Below are 21,901 nucleotides of genomic sequence, written 5' to 3'. Positions count from 1 at the left end.
TTCTTTAGAGTGGACTGACTTCCTCCACCCAAGAGAAGGCAGCAATTGGAGCACTAATAGATTTCCTGCAGAAACACATGGCAGAAACAGACACGGACATGTCTACTTGGTTGGAGAGGAGAGTTCACAGATAATATTTAGGAAACTCAAACTCCTGTCTTAAAGAAGAGGGGATTTCAAATTACCTTGGCAACATGACATGAGAATCTAGCATTTTAAAACAGAAAAGAGCCATTTTCTGAACAGCACCTTTGTAACTGCATCATGAGTGACCTCAAGTTTGAGAGTCCCTAAGTCCAAGAGTTGAGCCATCCGAAATTCTAGACAAAGAAGAGGATTGTCCACATGGCCCCTGTAGCTGAAAGACTTCAGTCACATCATGAGGATGGCAAAGAGAGCTGGGCTTTATCATCCCCCACTATCATGCTGTTATTTGAACAATACTGATCATAAGGGAAGGGGGATTTGTTCAACAGCCCACCCCCCACTCCAAATGCCTGTGGCTTCTAAATCACAGAATAGTACTATGATCCTAGGAAGGATTGCATTAGAACTCTATGGGAGTGAGAGATTCATTTTAATATGTGAAAAGGATTCCCCAATAGCTGCCCTAAAATCAGTTTTCTCCCACTGGAAGCTATGGGATAAATGTGTGCTCTATGTGTTTCTGTATTTGTTAATGGGCTCCTAGAAACACTTTGTGTCTTTTGCATTTTTTGTGGAGTGAAATACAGGGGACTCATATTGTTACCTTGATTGCTTATTCTGGGCACATAATAGGCATTTAATAAATGCTTACTGATTGACAGATGAAATGATTCAATATATGGGAGCAGAGGATGCTTTTTACTCACCTTTGAGGGAATCTAGATACAAATGATACCTCAATTGTATTTTAGAGATAACCCTGTAGTAACTCCAGGTGGGTACAGCAAGTCGAAAGAGAGAAAATGGTCCCCTTTGCATCAGCTCCCGAGGAGTGACCTCAGTCTGCATGAGCCCAGAGGCACTGGAAGACTCTAGATCATGGTCACAAAAAATAGGGCATGAAAAGGACAAAAGAGAGATCAGTGTTCTAGGAATACGTGAGGAGGAAGAGATTGTTAATGAGGGAGGGTGTTCATGGAAGGCTACAGCAAGAATAGCAATGGGAACTGAGCCTTGAAGGAAGAGAAAGAATCTGAAAAGCAGAGGCAAAGGGGAAATGCAATTCAAACATGGGGAATACAGAAGGGGTGAACAATGGCTTGGTGAGTTTGAGGAAAATCTTAAATGAAAAGAACATGAAAAGTAGGCTTGAGCCAGGTTGGGGGGCCCTTTAAATGCCAAGCTGAGGAGTGTACATTTTACCTCTGAGCAGAGGTTCTTAATCTGGGTTTTCCAAGGGCTCCATGGAGAGATTTCAGGAGATCTAAGAACTTGAATGGGAAAAAAATTACATCTTTATTTTCACTAATTTCTAATTGAAATTTAGCATTTCCCCCCATTTGAATGGAAGCAATATTCTGAGAAACTGTCTGACACAAGAAAGGTTAAGAAGCCTTATCTTAGTAGCAGGGAGGGAAGACATTGAAAGTTTTTGAATGTGAGTGCAGTGGTCAAACTATTGCTTTAGTAAATGATTTTGGCCACTGTGTAAAGGATAGCTTGAAGAGGAGAGAGACTGGAAGGAAAAAGACTCATTATTAGGAGGCTATTATAATCATCTGAGGAAGTAGTAATGAAGGCCAGGGATAAGGTGGTGGTTGTGGAAATGGCAAAAAAAATGTTAGCAATGCTGTGCAGATAGAACCAGTAAGACTTGGCAACTGATTAGATGGGGGCTTGTGGGGGTTGGGAAAGGGATGAAGAAGAGGCAGAGGGATCTGGCAACTATGACTCCAAGGTTTCTACCATGGGGTCTTCCAGAAAAGTTGATGCCTTCAACAGAAATAAGGAAGATTATAAGAAAAGTGTGTTTAGGCAAGAGAAAATGACAAGTTCAGCTTTGGACATGGTAAATTTGAGGCTCTGGAAGGATCTCTTTCTGGCTCTGAATACTAATAATAGATGTTCATATAGTGCTTTAAAGTTTGCAAAGTGCTTTATATTACATATATATTTATTATTAATATTACATATGTAACTCATTGGAACCTTATAACAACACTGTGAAGTAGGGACTACAAGTATTATTGCTTTTGTTTTATAGATAAGGAAACCAAGACTCAAAGAGGTTAAATAACTTACCCATGGTCACACAGCTCCTAGATGGCAGAGGGAGGATGCAATCCCAGGTCTTCCTGACTCTGGGTCCAGCACTCCATGTCCTCACTCTCATGCCATTCTTATTAAGTGTACATTACCACCTTCAAAACTGCAGAGGTAAGGAAGCCTTGCCACTTTTCCCAAAGTCTCAAATCATCCTTTGGAGTAAAGGAAAGGCCTACAATATGCATAGAGCTGTAACTAAGCATTTTTTTCAGCAAGGGTCAAAACAAATTGAGAGCAAGAAGCAAGGTAGCAGCCATGGCACAGAGAACACTCCTACAAAGTTGGACCCTTGTACCCATGAGGACTTGGGGGTGGTATAGTAGGTCTGGAGTATGTGTGCTATTGCAGGGCACAATGGTGTAGACCAATGGAGGAACACAGAGGAGGATACATGCCCCCAAGAGGGAAGCACAACCCACTGGATGTCAATACCTGGGTCAAAGTTCCATTCACTCTGAGCTAGTTATGGGTATGAGTATGCACACTACCACAAAACACTCTATTTTGTGACTTGTGGTGGTATCCTATGCTGTAATCTCAAATCTCAATACTTCCTTGTTGCCATAGTTATAGAATCTGATTAGAGTTCAGCAGCTATAGGCTGCTCTAACCTGGATCTCAGCCAGCATTATGCTTTGTTTGGGGTACAGGACAAGGATAATGGGAGCAAAACAGTCAGTCCTTCCCACCACCACCACCTCCTTCTCCCAGGAGGAAAGAACCTTAGAATTACCAGTCAAAGTTAGACCACATGTTGACTTCACAACTGGCACCAATAAAACCCTACTGTTATATCCCAGGGTGTTAACTCAATGATATGAGCAACTCAAGATCTTCAGTTGGGCCCATATGTGCAGAATATACTCACACACTCAATGACAGTCCATTGAACCAGCAAATTCTGATTACTAAAACAGCTGCATCTTTATGTATCAATTGGTTTCACAAATACAACAGCTAAGGATTCCCAAAGCCTAGAACATCTAGGAGCTGTGTGACCATGGGTAAGTTATTTAACCTCTTTGAGTCTTGGTTTCCTTATCTATAAAACAAAAGCAATAATACTTGTAGTCCCTACTTCACAGTGTTGTTATAAGGTTCCAATAAGTTACATATGTAATATTAATAATAAATATATATGTAATATAAAGCACTTTGCAAACTTTAAAGCACTATATGAACATCTATTATTAGTATTCAGAGCCAGAAAGAGATCCTTCCAGAGCCTCAAATTTACCATGTCCAAAGCTGAACTTGTCATTTTCTCTTGCCTAAACACACTTTTCTTATAATCTTCCCTATTTCTGTTCTCCAAATTCTCCAAACAGTTTTCTGTTTCTGAAATCTTAAGGGCTGTTGTATGTTGTTTTCAAGAGAAGTGCTTGTTTTATGCAGATTTCTTTAGATCTCTACTCCTTTCCTTAATGAGACCTACTTTCAATATACAGCTTTGTAATGCATTTATTCTAGATTCTACCTTGGTCTCTAAATGAGAACACAGAGTTATTCTTAACCTTTATGGGCCATCATAAATACACACAGCAGAGTGTTTTCAAAGTCATGACAAAATTAATGCTTTCCAAGGATTCTATAAATTCAAGCATGGATTTCTAATGGCTTCTTGTGTTAGGGAGAAACCCATTTTTAAAAGGCATTAGAGGGTTTTCTACAATTCTTCAAATAAAATGTTCATTTTCTCATCTGATTTTCGGGACGAAAAGGTAGAGAATTGGCCTTAGACTTTTTCAAAGAGTCATTGCACATGCACACGGCACATTTCAATAAAGTGTCCTGGAATTCTAGGAATCATTCACAATGTTTATTTGTGCTGTCACTGAAAAGTGTGTTCCTCCATCATTGATGTATCAAAATAGTCAGGTGGCCCCAAGTTTTCTGCAGATCTTACTAAGCTGGGAAGGTTCCAATCTGCACTGGGGGAAGTAGTCCCCTCACTGATAAAAACCAGGCATCCTTGAAGTCCTGATGTCTATTTACTCACATAACTATTATAGCACATAGCTTAAGAAAGTCCATACTTCAAACACTTCAAGAATCTGTGGTTTCATGAATGTAGAAACTCCACACAATGATACAGGCTATACACAAGCCCTCTCTGACTTTGTAGATGGTCTTTGTAGATGGTCTACTGTGGCCATAAAAATCATCACTTTGTGGATAACTTAATAATGAGATTCCTTGGCTGGGTCTCAAACATCAGACTGTGGTCTGATACTAGAACTCTTTTTGCTAAAGCCTTGTCTAGATTTTTCATCTTGGTAGAACTTAGCAGAAGGAAATTTATGCTATACAAAAATATAACTTCCTGCCCATCCTTATAATCTGCCAACCTCCTGGCTGTTCTCCCTCTTTTCTCAATGACTTTGAAATCTAGCTCATGGGATTCCTCCCAGAGCTTCAGAGATTTCAATATCCATACTGATGACCTCATTCTACTTTACTTCAGTCACCCACCAGGAAGTCACAGGTTAGATCGCCCCATCATCCCAAACAGCACCTCAAAAATCCTGAACTACAAGCTGTTATTCCACCTCTGCTAGTCCTTTACTCCTCCCCAAACCTGTTGTTCACCTTCATCATGCTTCCTGGCTCCTTGAATCTTCCCAGTTTCATCACTGGTTTTTTATCCACAGTGCCTGACACATCTTTAATGCTCATTGACTGGCTGATTCCCCATTGCCCGCTCTATCAGTCCTGTTCTGTGGCCTCCTTTCCCTCCCTACACAGTCTTGACACTACGACCAGTTGTATTAATAATGCCCTTTCTTCCCCTTCTTCAGTCTCCTACATCCTTGATCTGGCATTCCCACCCTGCTAATCCTTGATCCTTAACCTTGGGTAACTTCTACCATCCACTGCCTCCACACCCAAGAGGCCCAAGTGAAACCATGCTTCCCTCCAAACCTGCCTTTCTTTTTCACTTCCTCATTTCTATTGATAGTACCACCATACTCCTAGCTTTTGTTGTTGTTCAGTCGTTTTTCAGTTACGTACAACTCCTTGTGACCCCATTTGGGGTTTTCTAGGCAAAGGTACTAGAATGGTTTGCAATTTCCATCTCCAGTTCATTTTGTAGATGAGGAAATCGAGGCAAACAGGGGGAAGTGACTTGCCAGGGTCACACAGCTTGTAAGTGTCTGAGGCTGGATTTGAATTCATGAAGATGAGTCTTTCTGATTCCAAATCCAGTGCTCTCTCCACTGCACAACCTAGCTGCCATAATCCTAGCAACTCTGGCTCATAAACTCAGAATCATCTTAGATGCCTATCTAGCTCTCTCACCCCGCCTACTCATCCCTACCTCCTTATTCAACCAACTGGCAAATTCTGTGGATTCTGCCTTGGTAATATGTATTTCATCATTCCTCTGCTGTACACTGTCACTGCAACTGTGGGAACCATGGTTCAGACCTTCATTGAGTATTATTATATTGTGTTCTATTGTATTATATCATATCATATCATATTATATATTGAGCCTTCTATACACTCATATATCATATTTAAATTCTTATTAAGTGCCTACTGTATATACAGCTAGGAACTGGAAAAAATTAAAAAGTTTGGGTAAGACATAGTCCCTACCTTTAGGGATCTTCTAGACACCAGAACATATTACAGGGTAAGTCCATCAGAAAATTATAAAACAGACTGCTATGTGAAGGTTGTTACCAACTAGAAGGACTACGGAAAGTTCAAAAGAGAGGGGCATTTGAGTTGGAATGATTTCAAAGGACAGAAAGGTATTAAAAAGGTGAGGAACAAGGAGGGAGGATATTCTAAGCAGAGAAAACAGTGTGATTAAAGGCACAGAATAATATGTGTGGGAAAATGGAGTGAGAGCAGATTTTGGAGAGCCTTGAATATCAGACAGAGGAATATGGACTTTAGTGGGTAGGAAATAAGGAAGTACTGAAGATTTGGGAGCAGAGGAATGACATGACCAGATTCATGCTTCCAAAATAAAGTATGAATTCCTAATCCTGGTATTCAATGCCCTCTATAATCTGGTTCCAGCCTTATGTCATATAATTCCCTTTTATATATACAGGGTGTCCCAAAAGCCCTAGTGTAGTTTTATGCTTGAATAGCTTCACTAGCATAAAAATGCACTGTGACTTTTGGGACACCCTGTACACTCCATATTTTAACCAATCTGGAGTAGTCTCTGGCTTTTACTCTCTATCTTGCCTTCTCCTAATTCCATTTTTGCTGACAAGCTCTTCCAAGCCTGGATTGGAGTCTCCCCATCTTTTGTATTCATCTGCTAAAATTCCTACTTCACAGGGTTGTTGTGCATATCAAATGAAATCATCTTGGTGCAGAATTTTGTAACCGCAAAACACATAAACATGAGCTTTTATGATTTGGTATTCTTCCCTGTTTTTCAGAGTACCCATGTGCTTGTTGCTTTCAGCTGTTTACAGAGGTGTTGACAAGAGCATTCCAGGAAGGTAAACCAATTACCACTGCTCATGTGAGGCAGAGGCAGGGATACAACAGAGAACTGTAAGAAGGAATTGCCATGTAAGGGGGAGCTTGAGATTTTGACCAGTGGGCACAGACAAAATAAGCACACTTTTCTAAATAACAGACCACCTACTGCAGTAAGCTGAGAAGAGTGGACACTTCCCAGGCATGCTCTTGGACAAAAGTAAGTAGAATGATTAGAAAGAAAGAGATTGCCTCCTGCCCACCAAGTGGGTTTCAGACTACAGCAATTATTAGAAGGGGAAGACAAGGAGTAGTTTCACTTTGGCAACAATTAAACCAAGGTGGCCACAGAAAGTCAAAGACATCTCATCCCCAGTGAGGCCAAAGAGAGAATGAATGGTCCTATATACATCAGATGTTCATTGCACAACTTTTTTTTTTTTAAGTGACAAAGAACTAGAAGCAAAGTAAATAGTCATCAGCTAAATAATTTATGGTATGGGAATGTAATGGAATATTATTACATTATAAGATGCAATATATGTGAGCTGTATGAATATGGTGAATACAGAGAAGTGTGGGAACGCTTTCTGTGAAGTAATGTTTTGCACATAGTCAGCCTTTAATAAATGTCTTTACACATTCATTCAAAAAAGTGGAACTAGGAAAATAACATATACAATGATTATAACCATGTAAATAGAAAGAATAAGAAAAGCAAACAAAGATGAGAATGCTATAAGGACCAAACCTGGTCTGGAAGAAGAGGTGAAAAAATACACCTCCCTTCCTAATTTGCAAAGGAGGGAGACTCTAGGTGGGGATCACAGAATCTACCACCAATCTTGTTTGTTCTGCTGAACTAATTTTTTTCTCTGTCTTTTTGATTCTTTTGTCATAAAGGATGGTTCTCTGTGTAGGGCAGGCATAATTTGGAAAATGAAGGTGATGTAAAATCAAAAGGAATCAATTTAAAGGAGGAAAAATTGCTTCTTCCCAAAGACTTTCCTGCTGCCGTGTTCACAGCGTTGATTAATTGGGGAAATGTTGGTTAGGGGCCCTGAAATAGGAGAATGATTACTAAACTGAATAGGCTTCCTGCTTTGGTTCCAGAACAAGATCTCCCTTGAATAATATCCATAAGTTTGGGATTCTTGCTAATTAGAGAGTGTGGAATTGGGGTCGCTATGGAATTAGGTCTCACCTATTTCCTTTCTTCTCTTTTCATTTGCTAAACTTTACAACTAAACGATTCTGCTGCTTCCTGGAAAAGCAAATAGCCACGAAGGAAGGGAAGGTAGGGAAGAAAGGAACACAATTGGGTGGGGTTGGGAATTTGAATCTTGGCACGACTTTTCTAGGTTTTCTCTCTCAATTTGCATCAGTTCCTTTCGGCCCTGATGTTATCTCAGTTTTCCCAGGACAGAGAAAAACCCCACAAAACTTGTACAGAACATTCACCTACATGCCTCAACTGAATCCACACCGAGACTGTAAGTGATTCAGTCAGGCTTAGGGCTAGACAAGTCAATGAGGTAAGGGCAAAGATGCATGACTTGGGAGTCAGAGGGCCTAGGTTCAAATTGTGGGCTCTACCACTTCCTTCTAGTGTGACCTTGAACAAGTGATTTCCCTTCTCCACAAAAATAAAGGGTCAGATCAGATGACCTATAAGGCTCCCCCCTCCCCCCAGTTCCATGTCTAGGGGTGATTCCATGGGCAAGTTAGGCAGTCACCAGAGATTCAGAATTGCCTTGGCCTGCAAATGACCAAGTGCCCTGAGGAAACCCCACTCCTCCATCTGTCCAAAGAAACTTCAATGAAGGGGAAAAGTGTGTGGGGGCACCTATCTTCGGTGGTTTTCCTAGACAAAACCACCCTTCAGTCTAGTGCTTCAAGCCCTTCACAGGCTTCAAGATTTAGCTCTTCTTTAAGATGCCTTTCCCGACTTCCCCAGTTTCTAGTTCTCTCTCCTTCCTTAAATGACCTTGGATTTGTATATTTCTTTAAATGCGACATCACTCAGTGGAGTATAAGCTCCTTGAGAGCAGGAGCTGTTTCTTTTTTGTCTTAGAATCCCCAATGCCTAGCACATCGTACTTAGCTAGTAGGTTCTTGTTGAATTGAATTGATTTGTTTGTGTCTATTTACTTTCATTTGGCTAAGAAATCCAGCCAATAATGATTCACAAAATCCCAGAAACATAAACTCTGAGGATCAGAAGGGACTTTTAGAAGTCCTGCAGTTTAACTCTACCACCCATACAGAAACATCAATATCTTCTGCAACATCCCAAACAAGTGGTCAACCAGCTTCTACTTGAACACTATCAGTGACAGGGAACTTATTACCTTATAAGGCAGCTCAACCCATTGCCAGATGGCTCTAATTATTAGGAAGCTCTTCCTTTAAATTCAGCCAAAATCTGCCTCCCCGTTGGTCCTATTTCTGCCTTCTGGGGATAAGCAGAATAAATTTAGCTCCTCTTCTCCTTCAAATAGTAATTCAATCAATAAACATTTAAGCTTTATGTGCCCAACACCATGCTAAGCACTGGTCTTTTAAAAGAGACAAAAGACAGTTCTTGTCCTCAAGGAGCTCACAGTCTAATGGGGGAGATAACAACCAAAGAAATATGTGCAAACAAGCTATATACAGGATAAATACGAAATAATCAAGAGAGAGAAGGCACTAGAATTAAAAGAAGTCAGAAAAGGGCTCCCTTTAGAAGATGGGATTTTCACTGGGACTTGAAGTAAGCCAAGAAAGCCAGCAGATGGAGATGAGGAGGAAGAATATTCCAAGCATGGCTACAACCAAAGAAAATGACTGGAGCTGAGAGATGGAGTGTCTTGTTTTAAAAATATGTGAATACAAATATTTGAAGAGTATCATAACTCCAAAGCTCTTTCTAGGCTAAATACCTCCAGGTCCTTCACCTGGTTCTTATATGACCAAGGTTTTCAATCCCACAATAATAATGATAATAATAATAATAGTATCAATAATAGCTGACATTTACACAGTATCCTCTGCTCTGCTCTGCTATCCAAAAACCTTAAACCTATTGGTCTAATGGATACTGTGGACCCAGCTACCTCCAGGCCTCTTTTTATGAAGTTCTGCTATGGATGTTCAAGATAAAAAAAATAATAAAACTCAGTCATCACTGGTATTACATCCAGGAACTGGGAAACTGATTTCAAAGCTGTACTGGTATTTTATGTGTCAAAGTGGTATCAAAATGCTGACACCAATGAATGAAATAGCAGAAAGGATCCATAAGCTTATAATCAGGAGACCTGGGTTTCAGCCCAGACTCTTTTAATAGCTAAACTTTGTGTCCACAAGGAAATTAATTCATCTTGCTGATCCTCCATTTCCTCAACTGTAAACTAAAGGTTTTGCATTAGATGAACTATTAAGCAGTCTGCCAACTGAAGCAACATGGCAGCCATTGTAGTTCTGGGATTAGAATCAGAGGGTCTGGGTTTGAATTCTAGCTATGCTACTTACTACCTGTGTGGGACCTTGGGAAAGTTCCTGCAGGATTCTGCATTTCAATTTCTTCTTCTGTAAAATATAGAATATAAGTTCCTTAAGGGCAGGGGTTCAGTTTGGTTTTATCTTTGTATTTTTAGTGCTTCACACATAATAGAAATTTAATAAATGCTTGTTTATTTGAACTGAATTAAATTAAAATGAGAGCTGGATTAGATTAGTTGGAAGGACTCTTCCAACTCTAAATCTTACAATCTGTGATCCTATGACCCTGCAGCTCTAACATTCTGACCCAATAAAAAATAAGTGGAACATAATGAATGAGAAAGATTTTTATACTAAGTAAACAGCTATACTCAGACCCAACTGGGATCAAAGGCATTTGGGGAGAACCAGCTTACCCAACAAGAAATGAAGTGAGGGCCAGGCATATTCAGGATCCAAGGTCTCAGGGTAAAGCCCCATTTGGACCAGAATGACAACACCATACAAGAAGGTACAAGAGCCATGGTTCTTACTTATCATGTGCTGTTTTCGATAGACAAAGATGACTCTACAAACTGATCTACTGAGCCGACTGAATAGGATGTATGTTGAGTTGGATCTTTAGTTGGGGAAACAATATGTACTGATCCCTGCAGCCATCTGCTTTTGCCTTCTCTCCCCTGGGAGCTCATAGGATGAAGTTGAGAGCTTAGTCTGTGACCAGAGAAGAAAGAGAAACAACTTTAGTCTATGAAATGATCAAGCTGGTGAAGGTGTAACTTTGCTTCTTCCTTCCAACTCCTAACCCTATTCTTTATCCTCATCACGTCCTCCCTTCCCTCTATTCCTCAGTTATTTCTCAGACCATCAATCTTCACTGACCTCCTTTGCCTATTAAGGCTCTCCTTCCTGGCTCCCTTCAAACGTGAGATCAAATCCCACATTTTGCAGGAGACCTTTCCCATTCCCCAGCCGCTTGCTAGTGCCTTCTGCTCTGAAATGACCTGCTATCTACTCAGTATATTTGCTAAATACACAGGCAGTCTTCTCCCATTAAACATGAGCTCCCCAAGGGCAAGAATTTGGCATATTTCACCTTCCTTTGTATCCCCAGTACTTAGCACAGTACCTGCTGCTTAATAAAAGCTTGTTGACTGAATGACTAAGGATTGCTTAGTGCCATGGTCTGACCAAGAGGTAGCACTGGGGACTTTTGAGTCTTGGGCCACGTTGGCAAGGGCAGTAAGCTCCACAGCATTTGCACTAAGAGAAGCAGAATGAATAAACCAAATTCTTCTCATCTGAAAGGTATTACTATGTTTATACAGTGGTGGCATGGCTTAGGGACTAGAGTGCAGAGTTTGAAGTCAGGAAGACCCGGGTTCAAATCTTCCCTCTGCCTCACACCAGCTGAGGGATTCTGAGAATTGTCACTTTACCTCTCAGCCTCAGGCAACTCCCCAAAGAGTTCTATACTAAGTTCTAGACAAGTTACTGATCTAGGTTGGTGGAGGGAGCTTCCAAATTGATGAAATCAACCAACTCCTGATGTACTGACATGTTTATATTTATATTTGAACATAAAGGCCTTTGGTTTCTGGAAATTCAAAACACTTCTGGAAAAATCATGAAGTCATACTGGGGCAGTTCAAGTTGGGTAATGCCAGAAAGGGGGGCAACTGCCCCATTCTCCAAGCCTACCCTCTTGCAACTTTCCGAACCCTGTTCAACCATCTGATCCTCACTCCTGGCCAAGAATGGATACCATCAACTCACAGAAGCAGATCCTCCAGGACCCAAAACAAAGCTATGAGATGACTCCCATCTTTCTTGGGTTTTATTCATTCTCAACTATAACCTCCAAACAGACATTCTGAAATCTGTATATTGAGCCCTGAACTCTCTCCCATCTCTGGACCAGCAGTATCTCCAAGGGACCTACAGGACAGCTCCACCTGGGTGTCTCAAATAGCTTCCTCAATGCCATTTTAATTTGATTGTATTGCCTCACAGGGGTACGCTAGAGGCAGCTCAAACTTGCTTTCAGGAGCCAATTGTTAAATTTTCAGTATGAACATTCACACTTCACAAATGCTGCCCTGTTGATTATCTGTTGATTCCCAAGTGATGGAGAAAATATTTATGACATAGATTAAATTTATACATGTACTATGAGTACAGTTTAATTGTTTTAGAGAGCCACTTGTTAAATAATTACCAGCATATCCCTGATCATATGTAACAGGCTTTCACCCAAAGCCTGATGCATTTTCAGGCGGCTCCTTAGGGACAACTCCAGATTGGTGGAGAAAATGATGATACAAGGCTATATGCCTGCATGAAGGAAGAATTGGTGGAGAACTTGAAAGAAGAGAAACATTTTTTTCTTCAAGAGGACACATATGGTATCAAACTCTCTCTGGGACCTACTCCAGAAATGGAGGGAAAACTGGCTCCTCAATATGTCTCTGATTTCCAGATTGTCTCCCTGGAGACTTCAGAGAGCTTTTCCCCTTGGGTGAGATTAAGGCTTCTCTTTCGGTTTGGGTGGAGATAACTTGCTCCTAACAGGAGAGCTTATTCACTCATGTTTTGTTGTTTGGGGGTTTTTTTGGTATATTTTGTATAACTTCTCCAATCTCCATTTGCGGTTTTGCTTGGATAAGTTGTTGGAAGGAGTTAAAATGGTGAGTGTAAGGTAAGGGCTAATAACCAGAGAAGTAGATTTTGTTTTGAAGCAAAATCATGCCCTTAGATCAGCAATATTTAGAGGCAGACAGATATAATTCTAGTCCAATACCCCTCTAAGGGACTAAAGGAAGAAGTGCCTAGTCTTGTGGCCCTTCTCCAATTCTCCTCAAGGCAAGAATCATAGACTCCCTTGAAGAGGGGCGGGCAAAATTTCAAAACTATGAAATCTATAAATGCCTCTCGCGAGCCACATTTAGCCCATTTGGACATACACATCTTATATGGGTTGCACACACATTACATATACAAATACAGTCACATCATTCTGTTCAAAAAAAGCCTTTATTGGAGACTAAATCAGGTTCAAAATCTTTGTGACTCCACTCTGAGGTCAACTTGCTGATTAGTGAGCCCCTACCCTGGACTCCCATATTATGAGAAGTCCTAATCACTTACTGGCTCACTCTGATCTGTTCCACCTCCACACCAGCTGTCTTAGCCTGCTAAGAATGACTCCATCCTGAGACCCTCCATTCTTCCTCCCTCCCTTTTATTGTTCTACTTTATGAGCTATCTTCCCCTACTAGAATATTTGTAAGCTCAATATTGTATTGTTTTTGTATGCCCAGAACTTTGGCAGCTATAGATGGTATAGTGCAGGCACTGTACCTGGAGTCAGGATGAACTGGGTTCAAATCAAGGCCTAGACACTTATTAGCTGTTTGACCCTGGGCAAGTCACTTAACCTCTGTTTACCTCAATTTCCTCAACTGGAAGATGAGGATAATAGTACCTACCATGCACGGTTGCTATAAGGATCAAATGAGATAATATTTGTAAAGCACTCAGCAGAGTTCCTAAAACATTGTAGGTGCTTAATAAATGCTTATTCCAATTCCTTCCCTCCTCCTCCCCTCAGCCCCAGAACTTAGCAGAGCACCTGGCATATAGTAAGTGGTTAATAAATGTTCTACCTATCTATAGTCTGGCATTCAAGACTTTTCATGATTGGTAGCCATTCTACCTTTCCTAAAGTTTTCCCCATCCCTTTTGTCAGAAATGAAATTCCATTTGAACGTTTCTCATGCCCTTATCATGTATGGCTGTGTGGTACAGTTCGTGGCTTATTCCCTAACTAGACTATAAGCCCCAGAAAGACAGGCATCATGTCTTATCTAAAACTCTGTGTCTCCCTCAAAGTCTAGCTCAAGGTTTTGTAAACAGTAAGCTTTTAAGAAATTATTTTTGAGCACAATTGAATTAGGAGGTGACTATTTCAGCTTAAAAATAATACAGCTCCTGTTAGGCCAGAGTAGAGACTGAGTACTTAATGCAGGGTATCTAACAATTTGAATAATGATTTGAAAATGATATTTGTGGACCATCCACAATGCAGGTCGTGAAGAGCTGACTGGTAGAGATAAAAAAGTAGTCTATTTTAGGTGCCACTAAATGTAAGTCACCTCTGGATACATTTTTCACAGACAGGCCCAGGATTCCAACAGAAAAAGGCTGCTGTTTGTTAACAACAGTCAGAAATGATCTTCAGAGTTGGCTATGTCCTGCCTGTCTGAGAAGCCTGAAGCAAAACCAGACACCAGCTGAAATCAACGGTGGAAGTTCAGACCTATTTGCCAAACAGACAGGGGTAGAATACTAAGGAAAATGAAAAACTCTAAAGTAGGGTACATGACAGTGTCCTTTCAATTCCTGTAAGAAAGTTGGAAAGTATTTGGAAAGTAATCAATAATCTTTCTTAGCAACGTTCTGGGAAAGGGGCAAAAACCCTGGCATCCAGTTCTATGGTAACGTAGGGCACCACTGGATTTCTCCCGATAACCCTTCTGTTTACAGAGCTGATTTCTTAATAGACCACTATGGATGACAAAACATGTCTGAAATTTATCAGGACTAAGATTTGGTTCTAAGCTGTTGGGTGCATCTGATGCCATTTAAGAAAAAGAGGCTTGAATGAGGACTCCCAAGCTCATGATTGTAATTCTATCCTAACTGGCCTCCCTGCATCAAGTCTCTCCCCATTACAAAGCATCCTCCGCAAAGTTGCCAGAAGGACGAGTCTATTCACTCCTCTACTCAAAAAACTCCACGGTTCCCTGTTGCTTCTAGGATCAAACACAAAATACTTTGTTTTGTATTTCAAATACCCTTCCAAATTGGTCCCAACCTACCTTTCCAGATTAATTAAATATTACTTCCTTTTAAACACAGTATGATCAGGCCAAACTGCCCTCCTTACTGTTCCTCACTCAAAGTACTCCATCTCCCAGCTCTGTGCCTTTGCACTGGCTGTCTTCTCAGTCTGGAATGTACTCCCCTTCCTCATATCTATGACTTGGAATTCCTAGCAACCTTCAGAGCTCAGCACAAGCAATTTTTATTATCCCAATAGCTACCTATACCTCCCCCAGTAAATAACTTGAATAGATTTTGTATATACTTTTATATGTGTGCATTTATGTTGTCTCTCCAATAGAATGGAAGCTCTTTGATGGCAAGGGCTATTTCATTTCTGTCTTTGTATCCCCAGCACTGAATAAGCACTTACTGATTGACAGCCTGATGGACATCAACAGTAGAACAGGCTACCTCATTAGGTAGTAAACTCCCTGTCACTAGAAGTATTCAACTGGAGTCTGACCAACTGCCTGTCAGACATGCTGCAGAGGGAATTCTTCCACTGAATAGGAAGTCAGACTATAAAGCACTGATAAGGGCCCTCAGAGATTTGACAAACACATGAACTAATCTTGCCCAGCGAGACACAGCTTGGTCACAGCAAAGCTGGGACCTGGCCCAAAGTCTCCTATCTTTGAGTCCAGTATTCCTTCCATTATATCAACAGCCAAAGAGGAAAGAATCAACTTACCTTGGCTTCCTTAGAAAAAAGAGTAAACCAAGAGTAATAAAATTGCATTATTGTGAAGTTAGACTGAAACCAAGGCAATTTCAACCTGCTAAACGTTGCTTACAAATAAGAAGTTGTCCCTAATGTAGTTATGTCTCGCTAGGTCCACTAGTCAAAAGATACTATTTCCTTAAAGGAAATCTTCCATGAAAGGGCTACAGTATGTACACTCCATTACTAATCATATTGATTTACTTTACTTCAGGCACGCCAGCAAATTAGAGGCTCCCATTATGTAAAGTTACCTTTCAGGAGGGTTTAGTTGCTATTGATAAAGACAATATCAAAAGTAGCATTACTGGCACGATTCTAAATGGCAGAGTATACAGAGCAGGAAGATGATTAAGCAGTTAGGAGGGAAATGATAAGTAGGTTATGTTGTGTAATCCCTCCCTGGGGATTAATCCCTCCCTGTGATTACTCCTCAACAAGAAAGCCCCAATTCCAACAAAATCACTTACCTGTGTCTCTACAAGAATGAGATCCACATCTTCCATGTGTTCAGCAATGACCTCTTCGTAAAAAGGCTGAGCAGTATCCACTTTGAGACCTAGGCATTCACTCTGGAAGCCAAACAGAGGCGTGCTAGAGGTTGAACAATTACTGGAGAGCAGAGGATGTTTTCATCAGGATGGTTGGAATGCATCAGTTGAATAATTAACGCACACTTCATAGATGTCTAGGGAAAGGAAGCCAAAAACAAACACAGTCTGACTTATGCTCATGATTGAATATATCGAGGGTTTTCTGGGGGCTTATGAAGTAGATGTCCAAAAGCCAAGGGACATAAATGCTCTCAGTGATGGTACAATTACAAAGAAAATTCAAGAATCAATGATATGCTGACCTTAGAATCAGGCTGCAAATTGTAAAGCAACAGTATTACAATTTGGGTGTGGGTCAGCATGGGAATGCATATACATCAGGACTTATGGGTAATGCATTCACTCCTCAATTCTTAAAACTGTTCAGAAACGTATTTGCCTGTGGCAAGCTGTAATTATTAGCACTTTTTAAAAATGAAAATCGTGGAAAATAGCAAATGGCCCATTCCAGCCAGTCAGAGGTAGAATGTGTCAGACCCCATGTCATGTGGACTCTGAATGGGCACTGCTCTGCTCAGCAAGCAGCTACTAAGTGCTCAGCAGCAATAATGGAACGACACATGATTCTGACCAAGCATTTCATGGTCGTCAAATCTGTGATGCTTTCCCTATGAGAATGTAGTCATGGCCCCCCTCAGAGATGGAGGAACATTGTGGGCTTTCATTTAAATACTGATTATGTAAGCTACCAGCACCTGTAGAGAAAGACGTGCAATACTTTTCAATTCAACTTCCACAAATGGGAAACAGCCCATTAGAACACAGCTTGGCTGACATTGAGGAATCAACTTGGAAATGGATTTAAATCAGCTTTTCCATAAGTTAAAATGAATGCAATTCCTTTCCTTCTTTTATCAATTTTCTCAAATTAAGCATACCAGATGTTCTAAGGCCACATGATACTTTTTATTATTATCAATTTATTGAACATTTTATAAATTATTCTCAGTATACTTCTTCATGTGACCACGTGTTGTAGCTAATTCTTTCCAGGTCCTCCTCTTCCTGACTTCCCTAATTTTGTCATTCCATAAGGATCATCCAGTCTAAGCCCCTCATTTTACCAGGACAGAACTGATGCCCAGAGAGGTAAAGTCATTTAACTAAAGTCCCATAGTCAATAAACAGCCAAGTCACAAACCAAATCCAATGATCCTTCCCTTATACCATTAAGTCTTACTTCATCATACCTGATGATTTTCATTCGATGATTTTCATCTGCTAGTCTGGGTCCAGATCAAGATGTTTCCCAACCCTTCATTTTTTACTTTCATTGACAACTAATTGATATGTCTTAGAGTAACATATTTCTCAACCCCTCATCCCTAAAGAGATCTCTGGTATGTGGAGAGAGGAATAGGAAACTAATCTCTAGAACAAGAGGAGAAAATATCAGGTTCTAGGAAACAGGGAGGGAGAAGGCCTGGAAAGTAGAGCTCCTGCTTTGGGGCTCCTGGGTCCACTGTGTGATCTCAGATGAAAACTACTTAACTTCTCTGAGCTATTCTATCTGTCCCCCTAATAAAGCTATGGTTAGTAAAGTACCATGAGAACTCCAAAGAAGGATGTTGTGAAAACACAATTAATTAACTGATCTATCAACAAGAATTTATTTAGCACATTTGGTGTATCAGACACTATGCTAGATGCTGGGGATACAAATACAAAACCTGAAATAGTATGTACTCTCAAAGAGCTTACATTCTATCAGAAGATGGCTGCCTCACGAGAAAGGTGAAGAGAAGCTTAGGCTAGGGCCAAACAGCCAAAGCCCCCAAAGAGTAAAGCCAACCTGTTCTCACTAGCTTCTCGTTGCTCTTTAAGTCAAAAGTGGATGAGGACCACTGAGCTCATATCAGTTCTGAGGTAGGGATGTGGCTCTTCCTGTAAAAGGGGAAGATGGCTCCTCTACTGACCAACCAACTACAATAGAAAGACAACGATTTATGTGAAAACTATCTGATGGCTCTGGTAGCCAGATATTGACATGAGCCAACAGTGAGACCCGACTGCTACCAAAAGCTACCTAGACCATTGGCAACATTAAGTAAAGCACTGCCCAGCAAGGGATGGTGAAGGTCATATTGTGTCTGTAACACACTCTATTCAATTCTGATACCATATTCTAAGAAGGATGTTGATAAACTGGAGAGCATCCTGGAGAAGTTAATCAGGATGGTCACAGAACTATAAATTTCCAACTGGAAAGTATCTTAGAGGTTATTTAGTCCAAATAGCTCATTTTGGAGATGATAAACAGAGGTCCAGAAGGATTAAATGGCTTGTCCAAAGTCACAGAGCTAGTAAGCAGCAGCAGAATTTAGACTTGAACTCAGGGCCTCTACCTTTAGCCATTCAAGAATGTAATTAAATTTCCTTGTCGTTTTAGGAGGTTTATGTTAGGACAGTGTTTAAGACATTCAATGGACATGTCATTCAAGGACTGCTAGAAGGTATCAAGAATGTTTGACTGGGGGTGGGGGCAAAAATCTGTAGGATATAATAGATGTCTTAAAGTAATTGAAAGGCTTATTATATAAAAGAAGGATTAGATAGATTATGTTCCTCTTGGGTCCAAAGCAGCAAATGCAATGTTAGAAATAGCAGTGGGGCAGATCTAATCTTGGAGTAAGAAAAAACTGCCTAATAGAGTTACTCACAAATGGAATGAGTTGCCTAGGGAGGTAGTGGATTCCCACCTCCAGCATACCAGAGTTCTTCAAGCAGAGATCATTTATGGGGAATGTTCTAGAAGGGCTTCTTTAAATCATAGGTACAAGCTGGACTGGGTGACTTCTCTGGTAACTTTCCAGTGAGACGTGGGTAAGGAGGAGAATGATGTTGTGGGAAGGCCTATGGGAGAGACTACTCCCTACCTGACTCTACTTGGGGGGGAGGGGTGGAAAGTGACAGCTACTACAAGGTTCTGGGGCTGTGTGGCCTCTTGAGCAGGAGCAATTACTTTATTTTGCATGGAATTGGCAAAACTGGTATAGCTGTAGAAAATGCAGAGTCAAACAACTACCCAAATTGGAAAACAGTAGTACAGCTCCTATATACCTACTACAATAAAACCTTAAAACGTGCACCAAACCACAAAATGATAAAAAAAAGTCCAGCCAGAAAATACAATGACATCATCCGCTCAAGAATTATGCAAAAAGTCAGCCAGAAATCCAGGAGTTTCAAGAGGGTACCAGAATGAGCAGGGAAGAGTATAGCCTGCAAGGCTCTAAGTCCAGAGGCACCAAGAGTGGAGGACTCCCCTGGGAAGGCCCAGGACATGTAGAAAGCCCCATAGAGGAGTAATGAAGAACGATTAGCAGAATGCTGACCAGTATGATGCAGTGGCGTTTAGACCCAGAGAGCCCAGGCCCAGGGCTTCTGACGTCCCTAACACTATCCTAAGACATCAGAGAGGACCCAGTAGATCCAATGATCTGAACCACAAAGATCCAAGGGAGGGGTTAACCCCAAGAGGTAGGAATTCACAACAACAAGCTTTTACTAAGGGCTTACTATGTGCAAGGCACTGTGTTAAATACCAGGGAAATAGTTTACATTCTAGTAGGGGAAGATGACACATAAAGGAAAGATGAAATAGGAGGGGAGAGGTAGGTACCTGAAGTGGGGGCATGGTAGAGGAGGTCAGCATAATGACCCAGGGGAACAAAAGGAAAATGAAGGAGAGCTGACCACCCTACCCAAAATGCAGTATAAGGCAAAGCCTAGCCCCGGAACAATTCAGGAACCAAAACTGGAGGGATAAGTAAAAAATATACTGACCAGTATAAAAATTATTGTAAATTTAGCTATATAAGAACCACAAGCAGAGATTCAAAGGAAAGCACACATTTTCTACAAAGATTACATGAATACCTAGAAGAAATTAAGGAAGAAATACAAAATGAAATAAAAGCTCCTAAGGAAGGAACTGGAAGGAGAATAAAGTACTTGGAAGATAATGAAGTAAACCTTACTCAAGAAATGGATTCCCCCAAAGCTTGAAGAGACCAAACAGAAATCAATGACTCCATGAGACAGTAAGAAATATTAGGACAAAATCAAAATATTGAAAAAATAGAATAAAATGTAAGTGATCTGATATAAAAAAAACAACTGACCTCAAAAACAGGTCAAGGAGGGATCATTTAAGAATCATTTGACTCCCTGAAAAGCTACATATATATACATATATGTATATATGATATATACATACATGTATATATCATATATACATATATGTATATACCATTCATGTCCTAAAACAAAAATGCAAACAAAAGAAAAAGTCCCAGGAATGTCAGAGGTAAAACCCAGAGTTCCCATGTTAAAGAAAAAACATTTCATGTATACAGAAAGAAATAGTGCAAGTATCAAGGAATTACAGTCAGGTTCACACAAGCCCTGGCAGCTTCTATTAAAAAATGGAGATCCTGGAATACAGTATTACAAAAGGCAAAAGATATAGGCTTACAACCAAGAATAACCTGAAAAGCTGAGTATAATCTTACACGGGGAAAAATGATCTTTAATTGATTAGAGGACTTCCATGTATTTCTGATGAAAAGATTAGAGCTAAGTAGGAACTCTGAAATACAAACACAAGACTCCAAAGAAACTTCAAAATGCATATTTATTTGAGTATTTGGAAGGTGTTGGAGGATAGTGTAATGCTGACATTCTAATAGGGGGAAAGAAATAAGTGTCCCTTCTCAGCTATAATGTCTTCAAAGGGTAAGGAGGAACTTAAATAAAAAGTGAGGACCCAAGGGTGGATTGGTTCTGTTTGAGGGTCTGAAGTGGAGAAAAGAGAAGGGATGATAAAAGGAAGAATAAGTAAGTGAAGAAAGGAGGAAGGAAGGGACCAAATTTGCTACTTCTCATAACTGGGATGTATAAGAATATACAAATATGGAGGAAGAGGTGAGGGGAAGTACCATCAGATGAACCTCATTTTTATCTGGAATGGAAAAATGAGGGTTGAACACACATCTGTTTGGCGTACAATACACCAAATTCCACAGGAAAACAAGCTGGGGGATATAGAGGGTAGGAGTTGGGCAGGGAGAGTATGAATTAAGAGAGAGAATAATACCAGGGTGTGGGTAGCTGGTACAATGGGCCCTGGAACACAGGGTCTGGAGTCAGGAGAACCTGAGTTCAAATCCAGCAAGGGACACTTACTAGCTGCATGACCCTGGCCAAGTCACTTCACCCTGTTTGCCTCTGTTCCTCATCTGTAAAATGAACAGGAGAAGGAAATGGCAAACCACTCTTGTATCTTTGCCAAGAAAATCCCAAATGGGTCATGCAGATTCAGACACGGAAAATGACTCAACAACAACAACAAAAATAATACCAGGGAGGGAATATTCACAAGCAAAACAAAAGTCCTTATCCTGAAGGGAGATTAAAAGGGAGAGGAGGAGGAAAAGAGAAGAATGGGCAGCTGCTTAGACAATTGGGGAATGGTTGATCAAAGTGT

At 40.5% G+C, this 21,901-nt stretch overlaps 1 long non-coding RNA gene across 4 annotated transcripts in view; it reads right to left on the bottom strand.

Moving 5' to 3' along the window:
• LOC140515978 (uncharacterized) overlaps window positions 1-21,901 on the bottom strand; it is a 98,281-nt gene that overhangs the window by 41,055 nt on the left and 35,325 nt on the right. For all 4 annotated transcript variants that reach the window (XR_011971231.1, XR_011971233.1, XR_011971230.1 and 1 more), the window contains one exon: window positions 16,270-16,487. This is a non-coding gene — a long non-coding RNA (uncharacterized lncRNA). The remainder of the gene's footprint in view (window positions 1-16,269; window positions 16,488-21,901) is intronic.

Source organism: Notamacropus eugenii, chromosome X (genome assembly GCF_028372415.1).
Source record: "Notamacropus eugenii isolate mMacEug1 chromosome X, mMacEug1.pri_v2, whole genome shotgun sequence".
In the NCBI taxonomy this organism is placed as follows: Eukaryota; Metazoa; Chordata; class Mammalia; order Diprotodontia; family Macropodidae; genus Notamacropus; species Notamacropus eugenii.
The sequence above is the reverse complement of the archived record's forward strand: the minus strand, read 5'-3'. Positions and strand labels throughout refer to the sequence as shown.